Source organism: Miscanthus floridulus, chromosome 19, assembly GCF_019320115.1.
Source record: "Miscanthus floridulus cultivar M001 chromosome 19, ASM1932011v1, whole genome shotgun sequence".
Taxonomy (NCBI): Eukaryota; Viridiplantae; Streptophyta; class Magnoliopsida; order Poales; family Poaceae; genus Miscanthus; species Miscanthus floridulus.
This window is the reverse complement of record NC_089598.1, coordinates 48,863,993-48,881,122: the sequence shown is the minus strand read 5'-3', so window position 1 is coordinate 48,881,122 and position 17,130 is coordinate 48,863,993. Positions and strand designations below refer to the sequence as shown.

At 42.0% G+C, this 17,130-nt stretch overlaps 1 long non-coding RNA gene across 3 annotated transcripts; it reads right to left on the bottom strand.

The window, feature by feature from the left end:
* Positions 1-396: 396 nt before the first annotated feature.
* Positions 397-2,240, bottom strand: LOC136525265 (uncharacterized). Of its 3 annotated transcripts, none has more exons than XR_010776463.1 (5): positions 2,104-2,240; positions 1,822-2,012; positions 1,457-1,727; positions 1,069-1,117; positions 397-657 (listed from the first exon to the last, which is right to left on the bottom strand). It is a non-coding gene; the product is annotated as an uncharacterized lncRNA (long non-coding RNA). The 3 variants fall into 3 exon arrangements; XR_010776462.1 differs by having other exon boundaries at positions 1,457-1,744; positions 1,822-1,972; positions 2,104-2,237; XR_010776461.1 differs by having other exon boundaries at positions 1,457-1,744; positions 2,104-2,236.
* Positions 2,241-17,130: the final 14,890 nt, after the last annotated feature.

Below are 17,130 nucleotides of genomic sequence, written 5' to 3'. Positions count from 1 at the left end.
AAGATGACCCCCCCCTTTTGCAACGTATATATACGTTGCTAAAGGTCCATATATACGTTGGTGGGGTCTATACCAACGCATTACTATGTGTTGCTAAAAGTGCCGTTGCAAGGGTCTATTGCAACATTTATATATGTGTTGGTAACATCTATAAATAAGCGTTGCAAAGTTGCAACGGATATTGACAAGTTGTGGCAACGCTTATATGGGTTTGTAGCAACCACGGACGAATTACTTTTATAGTTCGTTGCAGCATTTAGAATTTGATTGTTGCAACGCCTATATGTGTAGCTAGGAATAAACAATATTAACAGTTATTTCAATTTAGATTGCAACAAAGAAATAACGCATTTACAATTTAATTGGAAAATTAGATATCATCTCACACGCAAGAAATAACACTAAGCCATATTATTAAAAAAATAGATGTACAATTATAACGAGAACATCTCCATAGTTCATCACAACATGTTCATATGGGAGTTAATAAAACAAAAATAAGTCCTCTGAGTGCCACCAGCCCTCCATTATCACGTCCAGGCTATTGCATCCATTTGTCTTCTCGATATACATAGCCCTCCATTACCATGTCCACGGTATTTCATCCATTTTTCTTCTCGATTTACAAATCACGTTTAGTCTATCTCATCCCACAATCTGCATATGAAAATTTAATAAACTTCACTAATGGTATCTTAGAAAAACTGAAGAACAACACATATATCTTTGAAAAATATTCATGTAAAATCCTCGTTGTAACAACCACACACGATAAGTACAATTGAAATACTGAGTGAGGAAAACAGATTGAAAGTACTGAAACTTCAATGGTCCTTTTAAGATAGTTCATCAATTATATATGTTTTGTTAGACTAGGAAAAAACTGAAATCAGCTTCAGTACATAGAGAAGGGAACATAGCTTCATGCAAGAATAACTGAGATGGTGAGATTGGACTATAGAGAGTATACATTGGCACAGCTGGTTCTGTATTCCAGCAACTACAATTGCAGGTTACATGTAGGGATTGTGACTTTTTGGAATATAAACGAAAGAATGGAAGTCATACCAGCTCACACAAACAGTTAGTTCCGTAGAGGTTGCATATTCCTGATCCACTGAAAAGAAAAGGAGTAAGTCCATTTGATTACTAAAATACTAGTAGCTACCATGATATCTGCATCTATATGAAGCATAGTTCTTAAGGCGTAAAGGTGAGGCATGACCATGTGCCACCGCCCAGACGCCTAGGCGCCCGCCTTAGACGCCTAGGCGAGCATTTTGCAAGGCGCTTGGGGGTCGCCTGGACGCCTAGGCGACGCCTTAAGAACTATGATATGAAGTTCAGTTAAGTAGTCTGCTAGTACTTGCATCATCTCTGGTCTCTATATTTTCATGAACCCTTGTGTAAAATATATATTATAAACCATGTACATTGCAGATAGTAATGTGATTACCTTTTTGCTGCAATTTGGCCATTTGGAAAATGTGCATACACTGCAAAAGTTTTGAAGATCCGTGCCTTATTTCCATGAGTGCTGATTTCAGAAGATCCGTGCCTTGTTTCCACTTGTTCTGCAACTGCAGGAAGAGTCGCATCTAGGAGAAAACACCATTTAATGTCGCATGGCATGATCACCATGTGTGGTCGCCAGATATGAATGGGAGAGACGTGTTGAACAAATGAACGCATCCATAATCCAATAGTTTTGAACTCAGCAATTCGACCTTGCAAGAGTGCACATCTGTTTGTGTTGGGTCAAATGATCGAATCTAGTAGTACGTAGGAAATCGTAGGCTACGAAAAACAACACGGACTTACCAAGCAAAGCTGTCGAAGGCCGTCAGTTGGCGTGAACAAGGCAGCCATGGATGCAACCCATTAATCCTCAGGAACTGCAGATCAAGATGTGGGGAGATTAATCTTCGGGAACTATAGATCGAGATGTGGTGAGATTAATCATCGGCAGGAACTGCAAATCGAGATGTGTGGAGATTAATCGTCAGCAGGAACTGCAGATCGAGATATGGAGAGATTAATCATCAAGAACAACAGATTGAGATGTGGGTAGATAGACCTGAGTATAGGGGAATAATTGCGTACCAGTACTGCTTGATCTCTTCTTTGCCGTGGCAAGTTGGACAGAGAAGTAGGGCTGGGGTCCGGCGGCGAGATGGCAAACTTGGTGTTGATGTAGTCAAATCGCAATCCCCATCAGTGCACCCCGTAAGACTGTCTCCAACAGAGCAGCATCGCGTGACCCAAATGCATAATAGGTATTCTACAGTGTTTTTGCGTACTGAAAACGTTCTCCAACCGAAGACGCAGACAAGGTAGCCATTTTGCGTATGAGACGAGGCGGAAGGCAAACATGCGTCGCCTCTCCCGCAAGACGCAAATCTCTGGCGCCGGTAATGGTGGGCCCGTCGAAGGTGTCTGGTGGAGCGGACGACGACGGCGAGCTGCTTCCGCGAACGACGATGGCGAGGTGCGCCCGCACCTAGAAGCTCCGCGCGAGGGAGGTCGCGTTCGCACTGCCGGTGGAGGCTGCCCTGCTCGCCTGTCCGTGGCGCCAGTGGAGGTGCCCCTGCTCGCCGGGCGATTGTGGCGGCGGTCTCGAGGTTTGGGGCCGCCGGGTCCGCTAGAAGCGCCTTCACGAGCAGGACATGGTCCACGACAGCTAGTCCAGCAGCGGGCGGTCGCGGCGGTGGCGGCCTCCGAGATTGAGACCACGCGGCGCTCGGTGTCAAGGACGACGACGACTGTTGCTGCTTCACGACGGCTGCTGCTGGACCGCGACAGCGGCCGCGGACGACGACGACGACAAGGCAGGACGATAGCTGCTGCTCCACGATGGCTGCTGCTGGACCGCGACGGCGGCCGCGAGCTGCTCCACGGCGGCGACAGCGGACGACGACGACGGTGGCGGCCACGAGCTGCTCCACTGCTGGACCGCGGCGGGGTAGCTCGACGAGGACAGAGAGGTGGGGTGGGATTTGGGTTTGGCTGTTGGAGAAGCCACAAAATTGGGTACGCAGGGTCTTTAGTGTAGGTGATGCAAACACGAAATGAGTGCTCTATTTGCCTCCCCGTTGTTGGAGATAGCCTAACCTTCTTTGCCGAGGGGTAGATAAGAAAGGAGGGGATGGATTTAATAAATAGGGGAAGGAATTAAATTAGATGTGATGGGCCGCATATTTTTCGGACGTGGTTAACTGGCTGTTTTTGACCTTGTGGCGTGCAACGCTAGGAGGTTCTCTCAGCAGCTATGCGTTTGTAGAGGGAGGTTTGTGTTGTAGTGGGCTAGCTGCCCGGAAACCCCAGCCTCTGAAAAAAAAAGGCGGTGCACCGTCTTAGGCTGGATAATTACAGCCGTGGCACCACCCCACCAGCGGCGGTGACCAGGCGGTGCACTGCCCTCACAGATGCGGTGTACACCGGACGCACGGGTGCCTGTTCTTTCTCTGCTGCTTCTCGGCCGAGTTCAGGTGGGCACCGCCCTAGGGGTGGCAGTGCCACCGGACAGGGTGGCGGTGCCAACCCAACAGCACCCTCTCGGCCTCCTCTAGCCGGTCACCGTCATAGGGGTGGTAGTGCACCGGACAGAGCATGGCGGTGCCCTCGTGGCAGCACCCCGAGCCCAGTTATGCCTCCTTTTCTTCACCTTTTTCACCTCCTTTGCAAATGTGCTAACACTCCAAATGTTTCATCATCACGTGCAAGTGTGTTAGCATTTTCACAATCATTTTTCAAAGGTTAATTACTTTCTCACCGATTGTGCACTAGGCCTAAAATGCAATGCAAGTATTCCAACACCTAGTGGCACTAGATGATCGAGTTCTCTGATAAGAGCTCCCCTCTTAATAGTACGACCATCTATCCTAAATGTGATCACACTCTCTATAGTGTCTTGATCACCGAAAATAAAATGTCCCTATGGATATCACCTTTGCCTTTAGTCTATTTTGTTTCTCTCTTTCTTTTCCAAAGTTTGGAGCATGATCACCATCATCACATGTCCACCATCATCACCATAGACTCCAACTTGCTCCACCACTTGGATTGGACCATCCTATCTAGTCACACACTTAGATGCAAGGATTAGTCCAAATAGGTTTCATCAATTAACCAAAACCAAACTAGGGCTTTCAATCTCCCCCTTTTTGGTAATTGATGACAACCTCTTTAAAGATATGGAATAAATTCAAATTTGAATTCATGTTGCTTGTCCAAGCATTTTTACCATGTGTAAAAGATTTGGACAAGTTTCATGAACCCAAATTGGTGACATTTGCTCCCCCTACATATGTGCTAAGAGTTTGGATTGAAAGCTTGCACATATGCATAGATTAGAGTTGTGGGAGAGTAAATGTCTACCAAATGATGCTAAGGTATAAGAGATGGACCTTTGAAGCATGATACCAATCAGAGTGCACCAAATATACCATCCTTAGCACCATTGTTAGTTAGATAGCACTTGCAAAGACAAGAACTAGATACCTCGTGAGATCAATATTATATGCAATGTTCTAGTACCACTTGTGGAAACAAAGCAAGTCATATCTAACTATTATCCTATGCATTCTAGTTTTTCATTTCATCAATCAAACCTACAACTAGCATACACCACACAAGCATGAGATTTTAATTTAAAACTTGTGCCATGCAAGCAAACATATGTAATGCACATACAAATGCATCAATCAAGTTTATGAGCTTGCTCCCCCTACTTGTGTGCTCAAATTTTAATTGATCCCCTTACTTTTATATTTCTCCCCCTATGTCAAAGTTATTTCTCCCCTAATGTCAAAGTTTTCATCTTTTCACTATCTTTGTGTCGGTGCAGAAAATGACCAACACGTAAATATTTGTAGTTTTGTCGTACGTTGTGATCGGATGTGGCCTAGCACTCAATGACACAGGGTTTATACTAGTTCAGGCAACGTGCCCTACGTCCAGTTTGAGTCGGTCGGTGACTTTATTACTGAGCCTAGGTGCTCGAAGTTTGTTGTGGGGTTACAAACGGAAGGGAGAAAGATGGGGGTGCAAGAGGCCCGGTCGAACTCTGGACTGAAGGGCCGAGAGCGACGAGAGCTCCTACATGCGCTAAGTATTCGAGCGGGTGCTCTGTGTTTGTGAGATTGATCATGAATGGATCCTCTGGTGGTTGGATCGTCTGTCTATCAGATCCTCCTTATTGGGAGAGAGCGCATCCCCTTTTATAGATGAAGGGGATGGCCTTACAAGTGAGAGAGGTAGAGTTTACGTATGTTATTAAGTCTTGTTGCCCACGCCATCGGGTACAATGATGATTTTAGGTGCCCACAACACTATTAATGTCATATGCATGTAGGAGGTTCCATCGTCTTCTTCTGGTATGATAGATGTCGGCGCCTACCATACTGTTGATGCCCAGAGGCATGTGGGGGTTTTACCGTGTTCGTCTGGTATGGGAGCTGAGGGCGCCCACAACACTATGGGGCAAACGTCAGCGCTCACAACACTGTTGGTGCTCTAACATGTATGGAAGGTGGCAGGGCACCCTTCTGACATGCCCTGTTGGTACTATGTTGCAGGTGTATAGGGTACGGTCCTTGGTATTATGGTGGACTTGAGCATCCTACCTTACTTGCTTTGCTCATTTCCTAGGTCCTCATCGAGCGGGCGTCCTCGATCGGTTGGTCCACTCGGCTCCGACTGCGCTAGTTAGAGAAGAACTGTAAGCTGAGGTTCGGTGCATCCCCAGTCGGAGACGTGGGTCAGAGTCAGAAGCAGCGTCAGAGCCAGAGGTGGGTTGGCCAAGCCTTTCTAGTTGGAGAGGCGGGCCGAAGTAAGAAGCGAGCGTCATTCCTCCTTGGTCAGGCCTTCCAGTCAGAGAGGCAGGCCGAAGTCAGAAGCAAGCGCCATTCCTCCTGGGCTAGGCCTTCTGGTCGGAGAGGTGGGCTGAAGTCGGAAGTGAGCCAGGATCGCCCTTCTGGCCTATTTGTGAGGTTTTTTGGGCCGGTCTAGGAGTTGCACATCGTTGACAACATTATTTGCTGGGCCAAGCTTTTGCTGGAAAGCAGGTCCATGAGGGACCCTGGGTTTATGAACCCAACACTTTGTGCATTACTTCTCCCCCTTTGGCATCAATGACCACAAAGGTTCAATTTTAGATAGGTTAAGATTATCAATGTCAATCAATGGGGTGAGGATCATTTTCCCAAATTTGGTTCAATCTAGAACACTTGCCAAAGATATTTAACTTAGTATGATCCAAGGACAAGCTTCTTCACACCTCATTTCAAGGAGTTATCTTGGCCATGTTGAGTTAAACACTTATAGTTTGTTTTCTAGATCAAACATTAGGTTCACAAGCCCACGAACATGTCATATGCTTCCACTAGATCAAGTCAAGCATAGAAGCAATAGTGGTACTATACAAGCATCAAATTCATTTGATTTTCATGAATGAGTCTATTAAACATGAGGAATGACTAGATGCACTAAACATGTCCTTAGCAACGGATGTATGCATGCCAATCAACTTTTACCTTGGTTGCTCGGAGGAGACGCATGTCATATAAGTGGGGGGTGCATCAACACATATTTGAGAAATCCAATATGTTCAACTCATTCTTTAGCTTGCAAAACCTCTTCTCATCAAGTAGCTTGGTGAATATGTCGGTAAGTTGATCTTCGGTGCCCACACTCTCAATGCAAATGTCCCCTTTTTGTTGATGATCTCTTATGAAATGGTGGCGGACATCAATGTGCTTTGTTCTTGCATGTTGAACCAGATTATTGGTTAGCTTGATTGCACTCTCATTGTCACATAGCACTGGCACTTTCTTTAACTTGATTCCAAAGTCATTCAAGGTGGCCTTCATCCAAAGTATTTGCGCACAACAACTACCGGCGGATATGTATAAGGCTTCAGCGGTTGATAATATAACACTATTTTGCTTCTTTGATGACCATGAAAGAAGTGATCTTCTCAACAATTGACAAGTGCCCGATGTGCTCTTCCTTTCAACCTTGCATCCCGTATAATCAGAGTCTGAATATCCAACAAGTTCAAACTTTGCTCTTTTGGGATACCACAAACCAACATTTTGTGTATACTTCACGTACGTCAATATTCTCTTTGTAGCCTTCAAATAACTTTCTCTTGGTGAGGCTTGAAATCGTGTACACATGCATACACTAAACACGACATCTGGCCTTGATGCGGTCATATAGAGTAGGCTTCCAATCATAGAGCGATACAACTTTTGATACACCATGTTACCACTTGCATCACTATCCAAATTGCCATTTGTTCCCATTGGTGTACTAATTGGCTTTGCTTCATTCATGCTAAACTTCTTGAGCATGTCTTTGATGTACTTGCCTTGACTCACAAATATACCATTCTTCAATTGCTTGATTTGAAGACCAAGGAAGTAAGTCAACTCTCCAATCATGGACATCTCAAACTCATTAGCCATCATCTTTCCAAACTCTTCACAAAAGTCTTGATTGGTTGATTCAAATATGATGTCATCAACATAGATTTGCAACACAAATAAGTCCTTACCAATCTTCTTGGTGAAAAGAGTGGTGTCAACCTTGCCCATTATGAATCCCTTAGAGAGTAGGAAGTCTCTCAATCTCTCATACCATGCTCTTGATGCTTGCTTCAAACCATACAAAGCTTTCTTCAACTTGTACATATGGTTGGGATTCATGTCATCTTCAAAACCAGGAGGTTACTTAACATAGACTTCTTCATTGATGTAGCCATTTAGAAATGCACTCTTGACATCCATTTGATAGAGCTTGATGTTGTGGGCACAAGTAGAGGCTAGCAAGATTCTAATTGCCTCCAATCTAGCAACCGAGGCATATATTTCTCCAAAGTCAAGACCTTCAACTTGAGTGTAACATTGTGCTACCAATCTTGCTTTGTTCCTTACAACTATCCTATCTTGATCTTGCTTGTTTCTATAGACCCATTTGGTTCCAATCACATTGTGTCTCTTTGGTCTCTCCACTAGCTCCCATACTTGACATGGGTGCTCACATTTTCCTAGATTTATTCTATGATTTAATGGGGCTATGCTTTCAGTGGTAGGTGACGTGCCCGTCGATAGCGAGGCGTCTGTGGTGACTTCATCAATCTCGATATTTGTTGGTCCAACTCAGTTCTTCAGAGATGCTCATAGGGGTAGGGTGTGCATGCGTGTGTTCATAGGGCTGAGTGTGTGGTCGTGTATGTGAGTGTCTATGTTTGTAATTATTAACGCACACAGCTAAATCCGCAAGTGCGTGGATACCGCTGTAACTTTCACCCAGAAGTATTCCAAGTATCGTATCCATAAGGAAACATGTGAGACTAACTATGGTCTAACTTAACTAGGGGAAGCAACAAGGTTAGGATAAACAGGAGCATAGAGAGGATTACTAAGGTTCTCTTGTTCTGACTTCGATAAGCTATGTCTTTTACTATTCAACTAGGGACATTACTTAAGGAAAGACACCTGTAGAGGATGCTTTCCACAGTAACCGGGTCCTACTTGGCCAACAAATGGGAGGTGGACTACAAAGGATTCAACGAGGCTATAAGAGTCACCCTTGAGAGCTACCACCAATCCGGAATGTAGGGTGCATCCACGATTAACCTAAGTCTAAGCACCACGCTTACACTTACAATTAATACTTTACTCCCTCTAGAATATGGATAAAGCACTCAAAAGAGTCATGAACCTGAAGAACAATATAAACAAGATGCATACTTGAATCAGAAGTTGATTACCAGGAAAATTTCAGAGGCAAGCTTAGATAGAACTTGGATCCGCCAATGTACAAGCCGTAGAGAGAGAACCGATAGGTCGGCACCTCCTCCAAACTCTTCCCTCACTCTCCATCTCACTATTTCTATTTACAAGACTAGATCCTATGGAGGACTACTCTTCTCTTGATAGCTGGCTCGATCTTGGAGATATGAATTAGGGTTTCAGGGATGGCCCTCCTGAGGGGGGTACAGGGCCACATATATAGGGGGTAGCGTCAATTCTGGACCCTCGGATCAAACTGACTTGAATAAACGGCGTAGATGCGATCTTTAAGGCGGTGGGAAACTGACGTAGCGAGGAGGGGCTAACCCATGGGTCCCACATGCCGGTCGGATTGCAGGTGGGGCTGGCTGGCCCCCCATGTTATCCTCTCATGGTCATCCTCGGTGGAGAGTCCTCTAGTGTCCTCTAGAACCTTCTAGAGTTGTTTACGCCGTGAAAAACGTGATTTACTTTGACGAATAGGTACACCTTGACGGTTTTCTGTATAAACCCTACTGAAAAAACAAATTCACCAAAACTCGTGGAATTTGTTAGTTTAAACCCCTATACCTATGTTTGGTGATGGAATTAAGCATATATGCATGTTATGTTGATGGTTTATAATTGGTGCTAGTGACCGTCAACAAGCTCCCCCAATCTTACCCGTTGCCAATCCCTGAGCATAGCTAACCTTAGCAATGGATCAGGAGTTGCGACTATGCTTTCACGCCTCAAAAGTACACAGGCGTTCAATCAAGAATTCTCCTCTGGATTAGAATAAACTAATCTGACTTTCAAACTTACCCATATTACCTTCAACCATGTGGCTTCTTAGCCTTCACTTGGGTCTTGAGCAATTGAAAGACAGATGATCAAATCAAGCACTATATCTCAAGTTCTTTGCTCCACCATTGTTCCAGAGTTTTTATAATTTTTCAAAATAAGACTCAGAGATTCCATTGTATGACACTCTCAAGTCTCTCAATATATGTGGTATTTGTGGATCCTCACCAAGGCAATAATGATGTTATGCCTTTTCTCTTCCTACCACTAAGGCTTATGTGGAGTTCATAAGTAGGGAGAAAGCTAGAGCCTACTTGCAATGCATATATTGTAAAGTCAAACGATGGATCCAAAGAGAGCTGAGTCATACAATCAAATCAAGATGTGCATGTGTGTGGATATATGGTGGAAACCTAATTCTACTTTGCTCCTTGAAAACTTATCACTCTTTTGAAACTTGTAAAAATTTTTGCAAGAGAACAGGGGCTATCTTATTCATCTCTCTTTTTTCTAGGCGGGCATCTGAGTACCCATTGTTTTCAATATCTCAGACACTTTGGTGTCCATTTTTTTCCTCATCATTTTTTCTTCTTTTTTTATGAATAACTTTTGCATAGCCCCATGTCTCTTTTCAACAAAACTTTGAGAGATAGCAACAAGAACTTGGAGCATTTATTTGGTGGATCGAAAACCTATCAAGCATGTTTTTGTGTTCACCCCCAGTGTAGGAGTAAAACATCTTTGAGTGGATCTAGATGAAAGGCATGTTTTTGCGCCTACCCCTAGTGTAGGAGTAGTGCATATTTGGGTGTTGTGTATGTGATCTTGATTTTTAAGAGCATGACAAATCTCTCATAAGGGTCAACAAAGCTTGACAAAACTCAATGCAAAAGCAAGCAGCATATATGCGGAAGTTTTCCTAGCCTAAATAATATGTATGGCTCTAGTGGGAATTCAAGCTTTGTCATACAGGAACTCATCATGCAACATTTTTATGTTTTTCAAAAGATAAATCTCTATAACTTTAGTGCTACTTGGAACAAGATAAACAGTAGCTCAGACCTTCTCATATCATATCCGTCCATTACCTAGACTTAGATCAAGCATTTGTTACCCACAAGTTTCAAGTTCAGAGCAAATCTTTATATCAAATCAATTTTATCCAAAACTCAAAAGAATTCAAGGTTGAAGACTAGGCACTTGAAAGGAATTATAACAGAGCAACTATTCATCATTTCCATTTAAGAGATTATTCTAAGTCCTCTTTATTTGCTAACAACTCTTAAAAATAAAGCAAACTAAACACACCTTTTATTTTGTTTTCAATTTTACTAGATCACACATTATTACTATAACTATATATATATATTATAAAGATATCTTTTTATTTTGTTTTTGGTTATTCATCTTTTTAATACTAAAAACTAAAACAAAGGAAAGAATACTTACATGGATACATAGGGGTGCTTCTCCCCCAAGCTAGCTCTTTCGGTGAGGGTTCGGTGTTGTAAGTCCTTTGGACCGGACTTCTCCTTGTGAAGTTCATTGATCAAGTTCCTCGATTTGCTCTAAAGATGAGGATCATTGTGATGACGCCTCTAATGGTGATGTCACCTTCTTCCGCCAAACCCATATAGGTTTATAGTTTGATTTTGGGTTGACAGGTTCAGCGCTTTCACTTGTAGAAATTGGGGAATCAATGACTCTCCCACACTTTGCTTGAAGTGTGTCCTACTCCTAAAGACAAGGTAGAGATCAAGTGCATGGGCTCTATTGGTGGGAAAACACCAATAGAACCAAAAACTTTATTTATTCATCTCTATCACTAGGCACATTGAATAAGATGAAGTTGATGCTATGTGCTTTGTTCATTTATAACATGAGTGATAAGATCAGAAGATTGAACATGAATGTAGAATTTGAGTTCATTTGGCCAAAAAGGTTGAGTTTCTTAACCTATGGAAGGATTGTCCATAAGGTATTAATCTTTACATGATTATGACTATCATCTTCTAGAGATAAGATGTGCACTTTTTAGCTTATTTAGTTAAGACTATGAGCTCAAGAAAGTGGTGCTAGGAACAAGTTTAAAGAACTAAACATGTTGAGTTAATCATATTAGATTAAGTGAAATTGTAACTCAAACATGTTTGTTTCTTATTTATATTATGTGCATAGCAGAATTAGGGAAAAACTTTTTAAATGATGACCATTTACCTTAGGATGTTACCTTTATCATTGGAGCGTGATGACACCATGTGACGAAGGGGAAATGACTCATGATGGTCCTTTCTATTAGCTTGAAGTTTTCCTTGTTTGGCTAGCCTCGCAGTACGAGTTGTTCACGAGCTTCTTGTCTCCTAGATTGCACCCTTTCTTTCTCATCCTTTTCTCATGCCATCTCTCTGCTCTTCGATATTTTGACACCTTGTTAGACCTTCCGCCTCACTCATTGTTTTATGCCTGTAAAGGATTAGTGGACAACACATACCCGAAGGAAAATACAATTTTGAAACATGGGTTGTTTGTCTAGAATTTCGTAATTTCCCTCTATGCTAATGAAAAGATAGTGTTAGAATTATGTTAGCATAGTTTTTTTATTATCATGTTCTATACATGCATGGCTTCAAGGCAAAGGTAACTTGTAGCTAAAGACAAAGTGAATGATCTTTGATACTTACAGTTCTTTCATCCATGATGAATGAGCTGTGTCTTCTTTCCATCATGTTATTGGAGTTCGACATGTGCCTTGCTTCATCTCTGATTTGAATTCATCTCATGACTTACCTAAATTGAATTGAGAATTTCCTACAGGGGTTAGTCCAACAAAATATCTAGTATCTGCTAAAGCAATTTTTAGTTCAATAACCAAACTGGATTCCATGTCTAATTTGATTAAGGAAGACATTTTAACATAAGCACCTCGCTTAATTTTAAAAACCTTTGGAAGTATGTCGAGTACTTCCAAACCAAAACTTACTATGGCAGATAAAGGTAACATGAAAGCACTATAGAGATTTACTCAAACGGAGATGTAAGAACACGATTGTTATTTAGCAATTTGAGCATGTTTTAAAGGTAGAGACAACCAAGATAACTTAGCAACATGGCAAGAGATGTTTTTAGAGAAGTCTATCCCCTAGCTTGAATTTTGCAAAAAAAATCAAGTTTGGATGGATGTGATTAAATGTTGCATGATAATTGGCTGGACATACCTTGCGTTGTCATCCCTTAACCATTTTTCTTTAGACCTGGAATGGTTAGTGACAAAAATATTCGAAGGAATATTTTCACAATTATATTTTTATGCTCATTTCACAAGGGCATCACAGCAAAAAGGTGAAAGCTCATGTTATCTCCCGAAAGTGCATGTTTTAGGACAGAAGCTCGTCCTTAGAAACCTTCAAATTGTGTTTCAAGTTGGTGAAGTGGTTTTCCCTCCAATACCAACCTCTGGGTACCTATCTCAAGATTCACACAACGAAATCTATAATATTTATGATAAACATATGCATCTACAACAACCCTTTCAAAGTTTTTATGAATAGGAAGTATGAGGGGGCATCACAACAATGTTGGAGAGACCAATTGATTCATGAAATTTCTCATACAAGCATGGATTTGATGAGATGTTTATGAATTAGCTTCCATGTTCGTTGATGTAATCTTCCCTTTTAAGCTCCAAGGGTGATTCTTCATGGATGTCCAATATTTCCCTTGGATTGGTAACTCTCGGGTTGATCTCGACTAAGGCCTCCTCCAAACTTGGTTATGTTTATTAAGGAGATTGATTTAAGCTCACCGTTTGGATCTAAATCAAGTTTGGATTCTACCCATAAGGCTTTGTCCTTGTCCATCCATTCTTTAGTGATGGCATATGAGTTCTTAATACATTCCAGCCATTGCCATTGCTCTTCTTAGTCATCCTTCTGGCCTTCATGACTCCTATGCTTTGGATGTCTTAGTGGGTTTCTAGGATCATCATGAGACTTAGAAGAAAGAGCGTAAGAGGGATCATTAGGGTCAAGGATGGGTTTAAAGATGGGTTCAGATAAGACATCTAATGTGGTCATAGAAGGGGAGAAGATAAGATTGGTTTCTATATGACTCAGCTCTCCTTTTATATCATCACTAGACATGCCATCCTAGAATTCTTTCTAATGTCCTACATGGGAATAACGACACTTTCTAAGAGATCCCTTCTTGAGAGGATTTCAATTATATTCGCTCGAAGGTCTCTTGTGGAACTAGAAGTTTAAGCTTTTCCCAAAATTAGCAACAAAAAGATCATCCTTAATTTTATCAGGGCTTTCCAAAGGTGGAATTTCTTCTTCCTTTAGATGATTTTGGGGTATTGATTGTTCGGGATTGATAGCTGAATCTTGAGATTGGAGTGGTTCTGATTCGGCTATCAAAACTTCTTACTGTTCGGGAGATGATTCCTTCTCTTACTCAAAGAGTTCATCATGAATGCTAGTGCAGGGAGTGATTCCACTAATTCTATTAAGCATAGACCCTACTTTACTAGCAGACAGATGAAGGAAAGCTCCTCTAGAGGCTAAATCAAGGGATTGCACAGAATTCTTGCTAAGACCCATATAAAAATGTTGAAGAAGTACAAGGTCTTGAATGGCAAGGTCTGGGCCAGTGATGATGAGACTATTAATACATTCCCATGATGTGCCAAGAGATTCTTCTTCTAGTTGTCTAAAATTTAGAACCTCTTTCCTAAGGCTAACTACTTTAGAGATGGGAAAGAAATGTAAACAAAATTTAGAGCATAACATTTCTCAATCTCCATGCATACATTCTACGGTCTGACTGTACCAATGTTTAGCTCTTCCCGTCAAAGAGAACGGAAATAACTTCCATCTTAAGGTCTTGTTAGACATGCCCATGATACGTAGGCATGCGCAGGTCTGTTCAAACTCTCGTAGGTGTGAGTATGGGTTTTCATCGCCTTTTCCTGAGAAGGATTGTTCCTGAATCAATTTTATAAAACACAGGCGCAGCTCATAGCCAGGTGTTAGGATAGGCTCTGAAGATTTCGGTGGCTTTAGGCTTACGCTCATGGGTTTAGCATATTGATAGATAGGAGTGGAATCCATAGTGGAAAGAAAAAGTAAAACAAAAGAAAGAATAAAAGATAAAATGTCAAGCTAGGCTTGAAGTTAATTCAGCAACCATTTCCTCGGTAACGGCGCCAGAAAGCTTGTTGGTAATTATTAAAGCACATAGATAAATCCGCAAGCGTATGGATACCGATGTAACTATCACCCGGAGGTATTCCAAGTATCGCATCCATAGGGAAACATGTGAGACTAACTATGGTCTAACTTAACTAGGGGAGCAACAAGGTTAGGATAAATAGGAGCGTAGAGAGGATTACTAAGGTTCTCTTGTTCTGACTTCGATAAGCTGCCTTTTACTATTCAACTGGGGACATTACTTAAGGAAAGACACCTGTAGAGGATGCTTTCCATAGTAACTGGGTCCTACTTGGCCAACAAATAGGAGGTGGATTACAAAGGATTCAACGAGGCTATAAGAGTCACCCTCGTGAGCTACCACCGATCCGGAATGTAGGGTGCATCCACGATTAACCTAAGTCTAAGCACAATGCTTACACTTACAATTAATACTTTACTCCCTCTAGAATAGGAATAAAGTACACAAAAGAGTCATGAACCTGAAGAACAATATAAACAAGATGCTTGCTTGAATCAGAAGTTGATTACCAGGAAAATCTCAGAGGCAAGCTCAGATAGAACTTGGATCCGCCAATGTACAAGCCGTAGAGAGAGCACCGACTGGCCGGCACCTCCTCCAAACTCTTCCCTCACTCTCCATCTCACTATTTCTATTTATAAGATTAGATCCTATGGAGGACTAATCTTCTCTTGATAGCTGGCTCAATCCTAAAGATATGAATTAGAGTTTTAGGGATGGCCCTCCTAAGGGGGGTACAGGGCCATATATATAGGGGGTAGCATCAATTTTGGACCCTCGGATCAAACCGACTTGAATAAATGGCGTAGATGCGATCTTTAAGGAGATAGAAAACCGAGGTAGCGAGGAGGGACTGACCTGTGGGTCCCATAGGCCAGCTGGCCTGCAGGTGGGGCCGGTCGGCCCCCATGTCAGCCTCTCATGGTCATCTTCGGTGGAGAGTCCTTTGGTGTCCTCTAGAACCTTCTAGAGTTGTTTACGCTGCGGAAAATGTGATTTACTTTGATGAATGGGTCCACCTTGACGGTTTTCTAGATAAACCCTGCTGAAAACACAGATTCACCAAAACTCATAGAATTTGTTAGTTTAAACTCCTATACCTATGTTTGGTGATGGAATTAAGCATATATGTAGGTTATGTTGATGGTTTATAATTGATGCTAGTGACCATCAACAGTCTACGTCTGTAACTGGGTCTCGTAAAAAAGAATAACATAAACAAAAAATCCTAGGGTTTCGAATGGCCTAATCATTGGTCAAGTAAAACACATCTGCACTGGCAGTTCATGGCCATAGGCCCACACATATGGTTTGAATCACGTCTGCTCTTTATGAACCACCAATGAAATCTAGGCGTTAGCAAAAAACATTTCTATACTATTTAAATGATAGCCATCGATATAAACTTAGTACTACCATTGTACTATCTAGTGTGGCAATAACTACAACTATCTTACTTAACCTAGAACATTTCTGTACAATAGAGATGCATGAGGTTTGCAGTAATCCAACATAATAATTAGCTATATAGAAATTGAAAAATCTAGTACACAATGTTCCTGCTGGAAACCAACTAATTCAATCAGACATTCTTAGGAACCACTGTTGATGGTCATTAACATTAATTATAAACCATCAACATAACCTGCATATATATTTAATTCTATCACCAAACATAGGTCTAGGGGTTTAAACTAATAAATTCTATGAGTTTTGGTGAATCTGTATTTTCAGTAGGGTTTATTCAGAAAACCGTCAAGGTGGACCCAAACGTCAGAATTAATCGTAATTATTCATGACGAAAACAACTCTAGAAGGTTCTAGAAGACTCCAAGAGGCAAACCACCAAAGTGGAGGGCAGGTGGCTGCTAGGTGGGGCCAGTCGGCCCCACCACTAGGCCAGCCAGCCTGTGGGCCCCACCTATCAGCCTCCCCTTTGAATGACGGTTTTCCACTGCCTCCTAGAATGCATCTACGCTGTTCTTTCAAGTTGGTTTGATCCGAGGGTCCAGAATTGATGCTACCCCCTATATATATGGCCCTATACCGCCCTTTAGAGAGCCATCCCTGAAACCCTAATTCATATCTTCAGGATTGAGCCAACAATCAAGAGAAGATTAGTCCTTAGGATCTAGTCTTATAAATAATAGTGAGATAGAGAGTGAGGGAAGAGTTTGGAGAAGGTGTCAGCCTATTAGTGTCTCCCTATGACTTGTACCTTGGTGGATCCAAGTTCTATCTGAGTTTGCTTCTGAGACTTCTTTGGTAATCAACTTCTGATTCAAGTAAGCATCTTGTTTATATTGTTCATCAGGATCAT